Source organism: Podarcis filfolensis (genome assembly GCF_964270895.1).
Source record: "Podarcis filfolensis genome assembly, chromosome: 6".
Lineage (NCBI taxonomy): Eukaryota > Metazoa > Chordata > Lepidosauria > Squamata > Lacertidae > Podarcis > Podarcis filfolensis.
Window position 1 is genome coordinate 62337030 of NC_139609.1, and position 17713 is coordinate 62354742.

At 42.2% G+C, this 17713-nt stretch overlaps 2 long non-coding RNA genes across 2 annotated transcripts in view; one reads left to right on the forward strand and one right to left on the reverse strand.

Annotated features, from left to right (window-relative positions):
* Positions 1-2203: 2203 nt before the first annotated feature.
* Positions 2204-17713, reverse strand: part of LOC310764202 — a 44501-nt gene continuing 28991 nt past the window's right edge. The window contains exon 3 of the long non-coding RNA XR_014549059.1: positions 2204-7890. This is a non-coding gene — a long non-coding RNA (uncharacterized lncRNA). The remainder of the gene's footprint in view (positions 7891-17713) is intronic.
* LOC310764204 overlaps positions 8588-17713 on the forward strand; it is a 29501-nt gene continuing 20375 nt past the window's right edge. Inside the window, exons 1-3 of the long non-coding RNA XR_014549062.1 lie at positions 8588-9686; positions 10130-10320; positions 11412-11569. This is a non-coding gene — a long non-coding RNA (uncharacterized lncRNA). The remainder of the gene's footprint in view (positions 9687-10129; positions 10321-11411; positions 11570-17713) is intronic.

Below are 17713 nucleotides of genomic sequence, written 5' to 3' on the forward strand. Positions count from 1 at the left end.
CTAGAGTACCCTCTCAGAAAATTATGCAGGCTCCAAGTGAAAAGTTAGGCCTTTATTGAAATCCAAATGTGCATGGAGGCAGCCTCAAAAATGAGCCACAGAAATGCTGTTTGCCTTCTCACCGCAGCGTTACGTATTTATCTACGTGCACTGGCATGCTTTCAAACAGCTAGGTTGGCAGAAGCTGGGACAGAGCAATGGGAGCTCACCCTGTTGTGGGGATTTGAACTGCTGACCTTCTGATTAGCAAGCCCAAGAGGCTCAGTGCTTTAGACCACAGCACCACCCACTCCCTACATAAACCATATACAGTGGCACCTCGGGTTAAGAACTTAATTCGTTCTGGAGGTCTGTTCTTAACTTGAAACTGTTCTTAACCTGAAACACCACTTTAGCTAATGGGGCCTCCCGCTGCTGCTGTGCCGCCACTGCATGATTTCTGTTCTCATCCTGAAGCAAAGTTCTTAACCCGAGGCACTATTTCTGGGTTAGCAGAGTCTGTAATCTGAAGCGTATGTAACCCGAGGTACCACTGTATCCTAAAGACACCAGAGTCTCCGCTGTGCCTCATTTCCAAAAGGAAACACGGACCCTGGAACCCTGTGCATCAGGAACCCACTCAGAGATGTGTAACAATATCGATGGGTTGATGCCACTTAATATTGTATTGGATGGTAGTTAACATGTTCATTGTAGGAGTACAAAGTTGGAAAAGGCAAAGACATTTTTCATGGAAACCTGTTGCTGAGGGATAGGAAAGGGGGATTGGAAGTGCAATCCCACCTGCATCTATTTCCATCAGTGCCCCAAGAGCTGCTATAATGCACTCTTGGTGGACAAAATCCCCTGCTATTTTCAGGCTATAGGTTTCAGGAAGGCATTTACTCCTTATAGGAGTAAATAATAGGGGAGAAATAAGCAAGCTCTTGTTCCAGAATTTAGGTACATTCCCATAACCAAGGCATAAAACTCTAACTTGGTGCGTAATCCTGTCAAAGAAAAAGAAGGTGATTTCTATGCTTGTAGGTAGCCTGCTCTCCATGTCAACTTGTCATACCAGCTGCCTCTAGGCTTCTGCAGGACTCTGTGATACTGATGACAGCTGAGGAGACCCTGTCTCACACATTAGCATCATCTGTATCTCCTTTAAGTCACACTATGTCAATCCAGAGTGTCCTGCCACATTTCTCTGCACATGGAAGGAAGATCACGAATGAGAGGAAAGGACTCCGCAGACATATTCCGGGAAGAAGTAGCTTCCAGTAAAATAAATGAGAATGCCTTGCATTGAAACTATCTGTTTTATTGTGTTGCGATTTATGAAGCACCTTTTCTGGAAAACAGGATTTCCCAATATGCTCCCTGTGAGACGAGACAAATAGCCCAGGGGAAGGGATATACAGATCAGTCTTTTTCCATTACAATTTCATTCACAAGTCCATTGCACCCTCATTCTGCATTAGTCTTTTTTTTATTTTTTTAAATGAACAAAATTCATGTTTAAATATCCATCTTATCACAAAATATGCATTGATATACTCTTTTATGTCTGTTTGTGCGTTTTAATGTGTTTTGTGCATTTTTAATTTACTATATCCTGAAAAAATCATTTTAATGAAGTTTTGTTTTGCAGTGTTTGTTTTGAGCTGAGAACCGTATCACTAAATTTGGAGAAGTGAGAAATCCAGAGGATAATTAGTATGTTCCAATCCATGTATTATTAATCCAAGAGGTGCAAATACACTCAACTTAAAAATATGCACCAAATGAAATTCTCCTCCGTTTGCAGCCGGTTGTTTGCAGAAGCTGGCCATGTACTGTTGGTACTGATGTGTGGCCTATCTGACATCTGATGTATCAAGATACTGGCACAGCCAGAATCATTTTATCTGCTCTATTGCTCTCCTGTTTTTATACTGATGTCTTTACTGTGTGGCGCAATTCTGGAGTCCACAAAGTGATGCCCTGTAGGCAGGCAGCATGGCATCCTCTCTCACACACAAACCCATTAGAGCCCAACAAAGCTTCTTGGCCCTGAACATATTTTTTTAAAAAAGTTGGGGAGCAGCTTTTCCTTTTTTGTTATTTGGTGAGGATGTTACATGGGTGTTGCCTGCTCTTTGCCTCCAATTTGTTTCTGTGTGTAGATGTTTTGTCAGGGTTTTTTTGGGAGGGTGGGGGTTTGCATACAATCCATACAATCTGACTAGTGCCAATCCCCCCCCTCCAATTTCTTTTTGTGTGTATGTGGTGTTCATGACAGTCTCTTTGTTCTCCATATGTGCTCCTGTGTCCAAGAAGATTGGGCCCCCCTGGTGTAATTAATGGTTTTGATTTTTGGAAGTCTCACCAGCTGCGAAGTGGCTCTGGAAGCATCTTGAACAAAGAAATTAAATTGTTTAAATGTAGAGAAGGCAAGGAGAGCTGGATATTTCACTGTCTAACTAGCCTAAACCTGGCCTACTGAGACACCAAGGAAAATGACAAGAAAACAGAAGGAGAGGTCATGGGCAATCATTGAGTTCAGTGGTGCTTGCTCCCAGGTAAGTGGGTATAGAACCGTAGTGTAGCCTTAAAGTGTAACAGGTACACAGTTTATAAATAGGTTAACATTTTGGGAGGACAAACAGCCTAACTGCTAGCTCATGAACTCTCAGCCTCCTTGCAGTGAATGGATTTCTAATTATTTTTTATTCTGCATCTCCTGAAGCTGGTTCACTTTTAAAACATTTCTTTTTCTTAGAGTGAAGGTCAAGCAATGAAACATAGCATAAAGGAGCCAATGAGGGACTTGGACCATGCTGCCATCTTCAATATTTGAAGTGAATGGGAGGCCTAACAAGATTCACCCTTCCAGAACTCCAACCTGTTGCAAATCATTGCAGTGAGAAAGGTGTGCACCATATGTTCATTCATATTCGGCATGTTTTAATTGCTTCTGCCACCTGGTGGATTAAAGCTGGCACTACAGTGTACAAAATTACACTAGGAAGAATACCGGTACATACACACACACTAAAGGGGAACGGTGTCTTAAAAGTCCCCTTTTTTATTTAGTTCAGATTGATGATGATGATGATGATGATGATGATTGGTTGTCTTTCAGGTTTGTCCCTCTCAAATCAGCTTCTAACAAGTTGAAACACAATCTATAACAACATTACTAACAATAAAACGGCAAAAATATAATCTAAAACATAAAGCAACTAAAAATAACATTACAGTAGGAGATTAAAAACAATATCAGCAGTCTAAAATGTAGAGGCAGACAGCAAAAATGACAATAGAAAGCTAGCAGAAGAAAAGCTAAATGACAAACTTTTTAGAATTTTTAAAACAAGTATTTGAGGCATGTTTAAAAGTCATCTCTGTAGAGGCTGACATGCACTAGACATGGACAATCCTGGCAAGGTTGCACCTATTTGATGTATGTCATAGGACCCCCTCGCTTCAGATTTGACCCCATGGTAAAACATCCAGCAAGCAGATTGGTTGATACAGGATATCCCCAGTGCCTAGGCCAAAGTCCCTTACATCTGTAATCAAAAAAGTTGTGGCCTAATTTGAACCAAAGAATGTTGTCTTGTGTGATCTTTCAGTCTCATGTCAGAGTGGTGAGTTCACAGCACCTGGGCAATGCAAATGATAAGCTGCTTCGAATTTAAAAAACACAAGTATTTGAGGAAGGTTTAAAAATAATGTCTGTAAAGGTCGTACAGTTTCATGTTCAGAGGGCTGACTTGCGAAGTAGACATGGACAATTAACCTCTTCAGGTCAACTTCTTCAACCTTGCCTTCTTGGCGGACCTCTGATTCTCCCCTGTCCCACACCTTTGACTTAGCATCTCTCCCTCCCCTTTCCTTTGGGTAGAATCAATTGTAGAGAACCTTTGGCCCTCCAGATGTAGCTGAACTACAACCCCCATCATCCCCAGCAAGCATGACCAGTGACCAGCTCCTACATCTGAACAGTACAAATCTAGGTTTTCCAGATCATCAGTGAGCAGTGCAGAAGGGGGTTCCTCCTGCTTTTCACGCATGCCCCAAATCTTCTCTCAAAGCTGTATTTTTGGAAATTGCATTTCCCCAGAAATTTGTGGACAGTTCAGTTGCTATTGTTTTGGAGATGAGGTTGCTCACAGTCTAACCACCCTTCTTTGAAGGGAGCCTAACCTGTGGAACCCAATAGCAAGTTATTAATACATTTTGTTGTATTTTTTCGTTCTATCACCCAAACTTGAATCCTGCTGTGCTTACTTGTTTTGCTGGTTCCCATTCCCAGAAGTATTCCCTCTGGGGAAGGGATGGTTGTTTTACAGGGCTGTAACAAGAACACACATGGCAGAATAAATTTCCTAGCTCATCAGTGTCTATTTTATAGTGGCCTAAATGTGCAGTGGCTGCCATTGTTGAAGCTGCAGCACCAAGCCGAGCTGGAAAGTCTATGAAGTTTCCCTCCTGTCCTGACTCTACTTCCAGGCTTGGCCATATATCCACTTTAGCTCATTATGTCCTAAGTGTCTCTGATATAGTGCACCCAGGATGGTTGTTAGGGCTATATCTACTGCATAGATCAAGTGAGCACGTTGAACAAACAGATGGCGGTTGGATAAATCAAGGTGTTTTCTTTTTATACTTGATAGGTGAGCTGACAGTGCCATGATAGAAGGCCCGAAAATAGCAACCACTGTTTGTTCTCAAAACTGCTCAGTGTAATTTCTCTTCTGCCACACTGATAAAAGGCAAAACCCTTTCTTCATTCACTTGAGGTAAATCTATTAAAGTAGTTTTCCCATTTGCTATCAGTATCAGTCAAAGGCACCTCTTGTATTGCTCAGAATAAAGCTTTGGGTTCTTTTACAATCAAGACTCAGATTACCTCAGATTTGTCAAAAGCCAGATACTTTGATCCGAGGCATATTCAAACCAAGTTTCTATTTTTGGGGGGTGAATATTTGACGAAGTGCTGCCTTTTCATTTTAAAAAATGCTGTATTGGGGGTGTATGCAAATTCTCTTTTTTTAACAGTTCTTTGGAAACTCTTTATGGAAGACTGGTTAACTTGTGCCACATGATGAAGTGGCTGAGGTAATGGAGAGCTGAAAAGGAAATGTCATGAATTCGCGCATGCAAATTTCACAAAGGTTAGTTACATGGATTCCATGAAGAGACCCATAGCTAAAAAGCCCTCACCGTGTTGTTGTTTTTGGGCCCCATGAGGATAAAAATCCTATTCTTGATCAGACTCAGTTAATGACTGAAAGGGAGAAGGATGGGTGAGGAAAGTCCCTGCAAGGGCATTCTGAAGTAAAAGAGTGATAATTCAAAAGCCTGGAGGGGGTGATTATGCGCCATTGACTGAAAGCAGAGCTTTGGACTGCAATACCCGATCAGACTATGCATATAAAAATGGACAGAATTTTGTTTCTAAAGCACAGATACGATTCTATGTGGTGGAGGGATGTCACCCCACGGCACATACATTGTAATAGGATGATAAGGAAACTGCCTTACCCTGATCAGACCATTGGTCCACCTAACTCAGGACTGTTAGTGATGTCCAAACTTTTTCCAAAGAGGGCCAGATTTGATGAAGTGAAGGACCGTGACGGCCGACCAAAGTTGTTAATCTTTTTTTAGGATTTAAGTTATTAAGGTTTTTAAGGATTTTACCTCAGGAAATAAACTGCCACAGGGGCTGGATTAAACCAACCGGTAGGCCAGATTAGGCCCCTGAAACAGACTTTGGACATGCCTGGGATAGTTCTCCAAGGATTCAGACAGGAGTCTGCCCCAAGTCTACCTGGAGACTCCAAGAACTGGACCTGTGACCTTCTGCAAGCAAAACAGATGTTCTGCTACTGAGACATGGGCCTTCCCCACTGCAGTGTTTGGCATAGGGAAGTGTAATTAGTGGCACAGATACCCATGCACAGTCCATTGGTATGAAGATGGCTTATCCACTTTTGTTGTACCATTCTGGTAGGGGCAGCTGCCTTGCCCTTCTCAGCCAGGTGAGTGTGTGAACTGACCCCGATGCATGCATATTTCTAGATCTAAGCCCTGACTAACAAGCATCTTTTCGAGTTGCCACTGTGGACAGTCCATGGTACCATATGAATTTGCAGCAATGTAAGCTCAGATAGGAAAGGAACTGGTACAGTATTAAATCTTTTGCTTTATTGTATCATTTTGCTGCAAGCAACCACTGCTAACTTTTATGTAAGGGTCAGATGGAAAGCAGACAGATGCCATCTGCTTGGGAAAATTTGTGTGCCATGTGATGTTTCTTCCATCTGCAAAACAAAGAAATAAGCTTTCCTCTAGAATGTATACCCTATATAAAATGGAATTCTTCCTATATGAGATAATATAGATTGCAAGCTTAAATTTAAACACTTTCCCTTTCAACATAATAAACAAAAAACAAAGAACAGGAAGAAGCAGGCATGTAACTTTATAGCCTGCAAAATTGATTCCCTCCTAAAGGTTTTTCTTTAGGTGGACAATATGACATTTTGTCATCCTCCAGGAAAAAGAGCAATAAAACTATTCATAACAGGTTATATTTGGCTATGTGATGAAATGGGTTCAAACGTCATTAAATCAGGCAATCCTCTATTTGCGAAATTTGGTTTCTTAATAGAGCACCACATCAGGAAGGAAGCTACTAGATATGAATGTCACACCTGGGACTCAGCAAAGAAAAAGCACTTTATATGTGTTGTATATGCATTATAACACTGTGACACCAGGTGGTGCTGTGGAGTTCTGTCTTTGCCAACCCGATTTCTCAAAGAAAGTTTACAACGTGTTTAACTGAAACACTTCTTTGATGTATCTAGATCCAGCCCTGGATTTAGAAATGCAAATATAACTATCTCATCTATAATGCTTTAAGGCAACCCTCGATTTAGAAAGATGATGGGGCAGCAACACCTTCAGTTTTTTTGGGGGGGGAGGCTGGGACAACCTCTTTCAAGTGTCTTTAAAGTTTTATGACTGCAGTGGAAGAGGTGGCAACATTAGTAGAAGACTGATTTTCCCCCTGAACAGAAAGCTAGTGAATGCCAGCCAGAGACTGAAAGAGAAGGTACAGTCATTGATCAGCACTTTGACAGTATTAATAATGCTGACAGGCTAGCATGTATACATTTGCTTAACTGAAAGCCTACTTTATCAAGGATAGAAATCCGAGTGTTACTATTTATATTAAAGAAAGCATGTAAGTTTATTCCAGAAGACCAGAAATCTTTAAAAAGCAACAAATAAATTGCCATGCCAGGAGACTGGGCAACCATTCCGGTCAAAGACATTAAGCAGAAACTTCAGGATGAAGGTGAAATAAAAGGCAACGCTAAGCCCCAGTTTCAGAATTACGGAAAGAACTTCAAAGCCGAGCAATTAAAAAGAGCAGAATACAGTGAAAATTAAAACTCAAGCTTGGATTTCAGGAGATGGGGCTTTGGATTCCGCCTCAGCTGCCACTGAAGTATCATTAAGCAAAGACAAATATGCCTGCTATTGTCTGGGCAGGCTTCCTCTGATCAAGGTCAGGAGTCATAGCACTGGTTGGCCAACAAAAATGAAAGTTAACTGCTGCCATGGCAACCATAGCCTTTTCCCATTGAAACCTGGCACCACCTATGTAGTTCTAGTGTTTTGATCTGAAGTAGGAGGAGATTGAGGGAACCTTAATGTAGCTCCATTGTCTTGGACAGATCACTTCTGCAAGGATGAAAGATCCACCCGCAGAGACTGAGGAATCTAGATGGATGGCTTCTCTACTTGGTGTTCCTGTTGAAGTTCAGACCAATCCTTTGGAATGGGAAGATAGCATGTATTCTCCTACTTAGAAGAGCTCAGGAAGCTTCATGGTTAACCAAGGAACTGGGAACAAATGAAGAGAGATGGCTAGAGCAATAGCAGCAGAAAACGCACCATGAATTCAGCTGAATGCGGTTAACTTTTAGGATCTGCTTGAGGAATGCTTGACAAACTTGGTCTTTGTGAATTCCAGAACAACCAAACTGATCCACACCAGAAAGACCAGTTACCCTTTGGATTTTGCAGTGTGGTTGTCAGCTCAAAAAAATATGAAAATGTGTGCAATAAAAAATGCACATTTTAGGATAAAATAAGTTTAGAAATCCATATTGCAAGAGAAGATATTTCCAAAAATGCATGCGCAAATATGAACGTTCATGTAGATTTTTAAAAAATAAAAAAATCAAATTAATGCAGAAACAGGACAGGGCAAATTTATGAATGTGCATATGGAAAACAGCCGCGAGCCATGGCAGTGGGTGGTACTCAGGTTGTTAATAAATTCCTTTCAGCACATATTGTACATTTTCCTTTGATCTTAAATAACTGGGCAAAAAAGGGGTGGGGTTGAAGAAGCAGGGGAAGAGACAAACAACAATTTTAAAAAATCACAATTATAAAAAAAAATCCTGGATCAGATAACAATGCTGTAAATGCAGAATGATGTAAAATAAAAGAGTTAATCATTAGAAATAGCAAATGCACATAAATGATGTGCTAATTGCATTGATGAAAGACAATAATTGTACAAAATGGTTGTAAAGTCACATTATTAATAGTATCATTAGAGCATAATGAGTATTATATGGTGGTTGATTAATAGCCAGCAAAAAGAAGAAAAAAGCATGTATTTTAATTTAAATCTTTATCCTATCAGTTATTTCGTAGTTCTTATTTGTATTGGTGAATTGCAAAGTATCATTCAGAATTAAATCGATGCTATTTAATTTGGGAATTTTGTTATCACTATGAATTTTAAATTGCTATTGCCTCTTCTTTCTTTCGGCTCGGCTCAAACACTAATTTAAGACTAGTCTAGTCTTGGAACCATTGGGAATCCTTCCAATGCCTTCATCCTAGGACTGATGGGAACTTGTCAGAAACAGGGCAGAAATATAAACATGGCTCCCTTTTTTTGGTGTGTTAGTTTGCAGTCTGTGGTCCATACAGCAGCATTTTTAATGGCAATGCACCTCAAATATAGAGGTGTTTCCCCATCCATACTAGTGGGCCGTGCTTGGTGGGACTCCGATATCACTAGTCTGTCCAATCAGCTCCACCCATTGAAACCAGTCCCATTTGTTCCCAGCCAAGAAGGAACTCAGCAGAGGTGGAGATGGAAACATCACAGCAGCAAAAGAGGGGAATTCCTCAATGTGTGGTGGGAACACACAGGAAGGGAAGAACAGGTTGCACAAAATAACTGGGAGCTGGGGGAGGAATCCAGAGACCCTTAGGACAAGAGGAAAAGCCCTGCACTCTCCTGTCCCCACTCACCTTCCAAATGGGATAATGTTCTTAAAGCCTCCGGTGTTTCTCACTGAGGTGACATAGCTGCAAATTTGAGAAGCAGCAAGGAAAAAGATGTACACCCAGATACATACATAAACCTCATTTGGTTAACATTTACTGGAAAGCAGGGTGTGTGATGCTCACACCAGCCAGACCTGTTCACATGCTTCTCTCTCCAGACCAACCTTAGCCTCACTTCCTGTTGCCCCCACCCCATGCAGCTCATCAAAGAAGAGAGCCCACCAGGGGCAAAGTTACAGCTTACCAAGAGGGTGAGAGAAGAGGCACGACTGCTGCTCAGTCAAGTACATCAGCCTGGTTAAAACAAAGCAGAGCCAGCCTGCAAGGTAATTCTTTTTATTACAGCTATTTTGAATTAGTTCAGATCAGTAGCAGGGGGGTGTGTGGTTAAAATAAAAGAGGCAAACCTACATCCTTCCTCTGGTCAGAAACAAAGCAGGCATAGGGTGTGGTACTATCACACAGATGTTACCAGAAAACCCCCCCCCCCACATACACACATGGTGCTCAAGCAGTTTCACAGCCAAGGAACATGAGGTTTTGTCTGGATATACTTCTCTTATCTGGACTTCCTCAGATTAGGAAAATCGTATTTTACTGCTCAAAAACTGTGGGCTGCCCCTTGGATAGAGATGTGTGTGTGTCATATGAACCATGGCAATGAAAGGGGAATACAAACAAGTACAGATTAAACTCCAGTGGGGACAAGCCCAGAAGAAGAACAGGGATCACTGTGCACTTATTATGCTTATTATTATCTGAATCACAGCAGCACGTCTGATCTCGCCATTGGGGAGGAAACATAGCAAAAAGACAACTCTGCCCAAACAAGTTTGCCATCCAAATATAAAGCAAGAGACAATTGGTGGTAGGAATCCATAGTGATAGGAATGGGCAGGAAGAGGCAAGGAATTGGCACAACACCGTCAGCTCCAGCTCCTTACTTGTTGCTTAGCAGAGGTAAGCTGGCACCAAGAGCCTCATCATGCAATGCTTTTCATAAGGCAACAGAAAATTACTGCCTGCCCTGAAGGAGCATGGAGATGAAAAGGAATTGTGACTAACAGTGTGAGTCTCACCTAAAGGCCCATGGAATTATTCCTCAGGGAAAGAAGTTCCAATGTGCTGACTACAATGTGCTTTCAATTAAAAGGAGTGAGGGTTGGGTTGGGTTGGGTTGGAAGTGTCCTTCCAGATCTGAAAAGAACTAGGATCCTCAGTTTTTCTGTCCTATAACAATATTATGAAGACTGAGCCTGCCCAAAGAATCCTCAATTATTAGGCAGAAATCAGGAAGGCGCATAAGCTTGTGTTCTCCTTAGAACTATAGTAAGCAGCTACAGAACTACAGTCTAAAACCCATCCACCTTTTGTCTCTTCAATCTGTGGATGGGATGAAAGAAACAAGAAAGGGCATCTCTCCTAGTCACAGAAAGGAAACCAACCGTAGGAGCTACAACAAAGGTTACTACCAACTACTGCAGATGATCAGAAATAAGTAGCGCTAAAATGGTAATCCTTGTTTCCACACTTACTTCCATAAAATATGGTGGTTATCTCAATTTCAGGTATCAACATTTCCTTTAGTTGTGAATTTTCATCTGGCAAGCCTATCGGCACCAGATGCTGCAGAGAGCAGTTCTCCAGAGTTGGGTCTCTAATGCAGCAGGGTAGGAGAACCTTCTCGTACTGTTGCAAGAATTATTGAAGAAGCATATGTCAGGGGTCAGCTACTGGCTGACCTTTCACTAAGTCTCAGCCCCCGAGTTTCTCAAATGCAAAAAGAGAAGTGAGCAACTTGTGTGGCAAAGTATCAGGAGCTAACAGAGCTAGAACTGATATACTTCTGTTTTCTGCATTGCTGCTCAGTGTGGTATATTTTACTGGAAATCTTATCGGAAATTAAGTATTCTCACCTCTGAACAGACCCCACCCATCCAAGTTAGCCATTGAGCCCTCCTGGACATAAAGTGTATGAAAAACTCCCTATTCAGAGTGAGGCCTTATTTTAACAACAAATACCTCCTGGCTCTTATGTATTCTTGCCTCAGGTTTCTAGCTTTGTCCTCCAACCAGATTTCCTGGCTCAATTCCTGATTCTTCCTGGCTCCTGGCTCACCTCTGACAGGTAACATCTGCCTTCAGCTCATCTCTCACCAGTGGGACTTGGCAGCTGATTACTGGAGTTTCAACCTGTTGTCCCAACCTTGTGAGTGTCCTGCTAGTGATTGGTTGGTCATTAATATCCTGCCCTTATTTTGATGAAAACAGTTATCATAATTCAACAGCAAACTGAAAGATGCCCTTTCCTTCTAATTGTTGACATTCTTCATTGACTGCACCAGGAGATGCCAGATGGAAGGGTTCTGTTGGTCCCTCCCTCTGATGCTTCAACTGATGCTCTCTGTGCAAGCAGTAGGGATGACATATGGCCATCTGCCCTGGACTCCTCGCTCTGCAAATGGCACTTGATATTTTGCAGTAGCCATAGCTGGGACAGGATGATAAATGGAGGATGGCCCTGGTTCCCCCCCCCCCCGCTGCTTCCAGTTGATAGATGGGGCAGGTGTTGATGACATAGAGATGAAGTGAGTAAATGTCCCCGGGGTGCTTAGTGACCATCCTAAACTAGCTCATAGGATTCAATATGCCCTAATAGTATATGAAGCTTATGAGATGGAAGGGCAGGTTGTTAGGAAATATTTGAAAGTCCTGATGTTGAAGGAATATGCACGAGAGCCATTCAATATGAATGTGGAACTCTCTTGAGCCTTTACAGGCGACCCTGGGTAATAACCACTAAAGGGTAACTCAACAAGGGGTGTGTGCGGGTGTTGTTCTCTCCCTTTTACAATTTCATGCTATAAAAAGGGAAGTTATAATTGTGCTCATCTGGCAGATGCATAAACTGAGATAGAATTCAAAAAATTATCTTGCAGAGAAGAAGTTTTAAGCCTGCTTGTGCTCTATTCATTTCCCCAGCAGTTAAATATTTACTGCTACTGGACAATGCAAAATGTTTTCAAAAGTAAGGAATATTTTGAGACTTGAAATATCAGTGTCACTGCAGTGTGTGTGTGTGTGTGTGTGTGTGTGTGTGTGCAAGAGAGAGGGCGAGGGGGGAGAGAGAGAGAGGTCTTAGACTTAAATGTACTGGCAATTCAACAACAAAATCCTTTGCGTTTCCCTGAAAAGCCCGACTATTATCATCATCGTTTTTATTTCATTACTCTGCCCCTTGTTACTTGTGATCAGTTCAAATAACTTTAAGTCTGGAGAAATGAGTGTGAAACCAAAAGAGGGGATGAGCTGTCCTGTTTTGTCTTTTGGCAGTGCGAGATAAAAGATAACCAGCTGTCCTATCACTGGGGAGTTGTTACTAATTTATCATTGGATGTGGTTGAAATGCTTAGAAATATTTGGCTATGTTTTTAATCAGCTTGCATTTTAGACCTTTAAAGTACAAATATGGATTTCAAACATGTCAAGGGAACAAATTAACTCCGAAAAATGGCCATTCTTTCCAAGGTTGCACCTGCCATGAAATTGCTCCAAGTTTGCATTTCCCCCTCCGGTCTCCAGCGTGTCATTATGGCAGATTGATCTCCGTCCTCTCCCTAGCAGCTCCCCATTAGATGGTTTTTATATGGAAATTAATAGAAGGCTGAAAACATTGCTTTTTCAGCTGCAATAGCAGAAGTCACTTTTGATTAAGCATTTCAAATCCAGCAGGCTGGAGTGATCTCTTAGCTTTATTTTGCTATTGTATTATCACTAGTGTCAAGTTTTGTTTCTGGAGCCATTTCTTTGGCATGGCTGCTCTATCTGTCCCTAATGGGAATTTCACTCATACCTGCCTGTGTTTATTTTTCTATAGGACTTCCTCTCATTTCAACAGAGGCCAGCCACCTGGTTTTCTGTAGAAAATTCAAGAGAAAACTGATGTATTCAGTGCTTCCTAATGGCGATTTTGACCTATGCTTTATTTTGTGAAGTGCTGCTGGTTATTCCATGTTTTCCTTAGTTTACACGAAGGTACAAAATTGAGGTTGCAAGTATAGGACTATAAAAAGGTGATTCTGTTAAAGGCATCGGATCTCAGACCTAAACACCAGTACACATACACACACACACACACGCACCACTAACATACCGTATTAGCCTGAATATAAGCCTCACTTTCCCCCCCAAATTCTGACCGTGAAAAGTTAAAGTGCGGCTTATATTCCTGCCGTTATGGTATGCAGCCAGGAGTGTGGCAAAGCAGTGCCCGCCCCACGCATAGTGCCACTTCCTCTCCCCCAAGGCTGGGAAAGGAGAGAGCGAGGAAGGGGAAAGGCTGCTGGCAACACAGCATGGCTCCCCCCCCCCCCCAGTATGCAGCCAGGAGCAGCGAGGAAGAGAGCGGCTTATATTCAGGTATGTTCCTTTCCTCCCCCCCCCCCAATTTTAAAGGTGCAGCTTATATTGAATTAATGGTATTTCCTGCAGAATCTGGGAGAGTGCAATGGTATATATAAAGATAGGGCTGAGCACCTGACTGTCAACATCTAAATCTCGGTTGTAGCAATGGCAGTATGTACCAGTACTATATATTACATATGCATGTGGTCTGGATCATACACATACAGGGGTACCTCGGGTTAAGTACTTAATTCGTTCCGGAGGTCCATACTTAACCTGAAACTTTTCTTAACCTGAAGCACCACTTTAGCTAATGGGGCCTCCTGCTGCTGCTGCACCGCCTGAGCACAATTTCTGTTCTCATCCTGAAGCAAAGTTCTTAACCTGAAGCACTATTTCTGGGTTAGTGGAGTCTGTAACCTGAAGTGTATGTAACCTGAAGCGTATGCAACCTGAGGTACCACTGTATGCAGATCTGCCCAATTGCATTTCCAGTCACAATCATCTTTGGATTCACATGTGCCCATGGTCATCTAAAAATGCTCCCAAGTGAAGTAAAAGCACATGCTTATACATCTACATGGGATTGTTGCTGTTGTTATAATCTCAGTAGATTTCAGCCCCCAGCATACTCCCAACAATTTCATAGGAGCACACTGCCTTTCAGAAGTCTTTGCCCTTGAGATGACAATCTGTTCCATTCCCACATTTCATAATACTTACCAGAGATGGTGTTTGTGTGTGTGTGGAGAATGTCTCATTCAGGCTTAGTGGTATAGGCAGCCTTCAACATTTCTCTCTCTGTGTAGTGTGTCCAAGACATCTGGAAATCATGAGATGCACAATGGAGCATTGGTGATTGCCTTTACAGTGGAACACATTTGAGCTCCCCATAGTTGTGCCTGTTGGAATATTCTGTTCCACCTTAAGAACAGACATGTGGAATTGTTGTATGTCACATGTCTGTTTACACTCCAGCACAGCTTGCTGGGAACCTCCGTTTGTGTATAGCTTTTGCTTATGCTGTCTCGCTTTGGACACGAAGGAGATCAGACATGTTTCCTTTTGTCCTGATGTATGCCGAATAAACTGCTTGTCAATATGCTCATACAACTTCTCCTGCCACTTTGGTTGTGTAGCGTTTACTCTGCTGAGTAGCGTGCCCCAGCTTCTGAAGCTCAGGTCGCAGATGCTGCACCAAGGACTGGAGATCACCCGGCACACCGGCCGGTGGGCTGGAGCCAGCTGGGGGCCTGCCAATTGCCCCCGTTTCCTTGGTTGCATGCCAACAGTGCCCATGTTGTATCCCATTCCCCTATAGTTTGTATATTATACTATAATTCTTCACACCCATTTGGAAGGGCAGTGGCTCAGTGGTAGGGCCTTAAGAACATCATAATATAAGAAGAGCCTCCTGGATCAGGGAAATGGCCCATTTAGCCCAGCATCCTGTTCTCACAGTAGCCAACCGGTTGCTTGAAGGAACCTCACAAGTAGGACTCAAACACAAGAGCACTCCCCACTTCTGAGGTTTCCAGCATTGCTGCTTCCAGCTGTGGAGGCAGATAGCCTTCTCCTTCAACCATTTTTCTAATCATTTTTTAAAGCCATCTGTGGCGTTTGCCTCCTAGGTGGGTAATAAGGAAAGGGTTAAATGAGTGTGAAGTGTTTGGCCAGTGGGAACCCAAGGGGAGGAGTTAGAGTTAGAGCTGGAGTTGTTTGGAAGTCAGTTGGGAGTTGGAGAAGGAAGAGGGAGGATAAGTCTGTGGGTTGGTCGAGTTGGTGAGAGAGTGAGAGGAACTGTTAGGTGGAGTCAGATAGATAGTTGGGATAATCAGTTTAAAGTTGTTAGGAATGTATAGGTCAGTAAAGAAACTAAGATTAAGAAACTGCCAAGAAAATATACTGAAACCATAAAGTTGTTCATGCCTATAAAATAAACTTGATTATTTGTTAATGTTAACAACTGTCTGGACTCCGCATGTACCCAAGAGAAATGGGTTGGTGGCAGCGGGAAAGCAATCACAGTGGTGGCACAGGGATCAATAGACCGTCAAACGTCCGGGGACCCTGTGTGATCGCCACACCATCTTTGGTGGCCATCACTGCCTCCAAGGAGAGCAAGGTCCATAGTTTAACTATGCACCTTGCATGCAAAGCTCCCAGATTCAGTTGCCACTGAAATGGGGTGGAAATGTCCCTGGTCAAAAACCCAGGGGAGCCAATCAGTTTAGGACTGATCAATAGTTTGACTCAGTAAAAAGGAAATTGCTATGTACTTAGCATACCTTATTGTGCTTCATGATCCCAGGATCACCTTGGATTGAAGTTCCCCCAAACACGCTGGGGGACATGTTTAGTTTTAGTCTTAGTTACTTCGTATTCTCTCTTTCTCTGTGCAGAGACAAACTGCACTCCACAAGTCAACTGCGCATGGTGCTCCCACTGCCAACAAAGGAGTGGAAATGCCCACCGGGAATTATATCTTGCCGCAGTAGGCAATAGTAGAGAACCATACATTTTCAAATTAAACAAGAAGATTATTTTAAAATATTGAGCTTTTAAATATAATAATGTATTCTAATACAAAGATAAATCACAACCATTCAGTTTCCCCATTAGCATTAATATTTGATGTCACATCGAATACTTATCCTCTCTCTCACTGCAATCATCTTGCTTCCTACCTGCCTAATTTCATTGAATTTCTGCATGTCAGCTGAAAAGCAGCAGAAGTACAAAGTAGCTTTTCTGCATGGAGTCCATATTAAAGAAGAGACTCAATATTAATCAAAGCTGTGATAGAACTGAGAGGGTAAGATAACTATAAAATGCATGGCCAGTCACAGGACTGAAGGATTATATTCTGGCTACTTTATCAATGAGCCAGTTTTTCTTAGAAATGATGAACAGGGCAGTTTGGAAAACAGGAGAAGTTTCTTTTAAGCTGATTCCACAGTTAATCAAGTTGTAATTGAGAACAATGAACTTTTCTACCATCTTGGCTGGTATGAGGAAGGTGCTGTGGCAAATGTAAATGGCATCATTTATACTACTTTTTCTGGAGAAAGCAGGACAAAGGTTGGCTGAAGCTAGAATCTATGAAACAAGAATCCCACAGTGCCCCCAGACACCACAAGGAAGATGCAAGATACAATGGGTGACAGGGTTTATGGGCCACAGTTTGTTTTCACTGGCATTGTGCTTAACTGTTTAACTGCCAGCTTCACTGTCACTCACTGTAAATATACTTGCTTCCCCAAGTGATAGCTAGTAGATATCATCATACACATTTTTGTTAGGGTGATCCCATCCCGTCTCCAAGCATCAGATCAAGAACAGAACTTGTCATTGCTCTTCATCGCAACACACCAATTTTCACAATGGACCAAAGTTCTGAATAGTTCACCTAGTTTGCCCTAAATCTAATTGGCTATGTAAATTGTAATGTAATCCAAATCACCATGTGATACGTGATTGGCTGATTGAGAACCAGTGAGATGTAGCGGCTAGAATGTTGGACTATCTCCCAAGATGCCAACATTCAGATCCTTATTCAGCTATGAAGCTCACTGAGTGCTCTTGGGCCCGTCACGATTTATCAGCTTAATCTAACACACAGGATTGTTAAGAAAATGAAATGGGGAGCGGGGAATAGACATCACTTTGAGCTCCTTAGAGCAGTGTTCCCCAACCTTGGGCCTCCAGCTGATTTTGGACTACAACTCCCATCATCCCTAGCTAGCAAGACCAGTGGTCAGGGATGATGGGAACTGTAGTCCAAAAACAGCTGGAGGCCCAAGGTTGGGGAACACTGCCTTAGAGTAAAGGGGGGATATAAATGGCAATGACAATAATTATAATAAGCAGCTGGAAAAATCAATGGCACTGAATATAATCATAAAAGAAGATGGGGTAAAAAAAATGTATTCTGATCTCTCTCCACCTC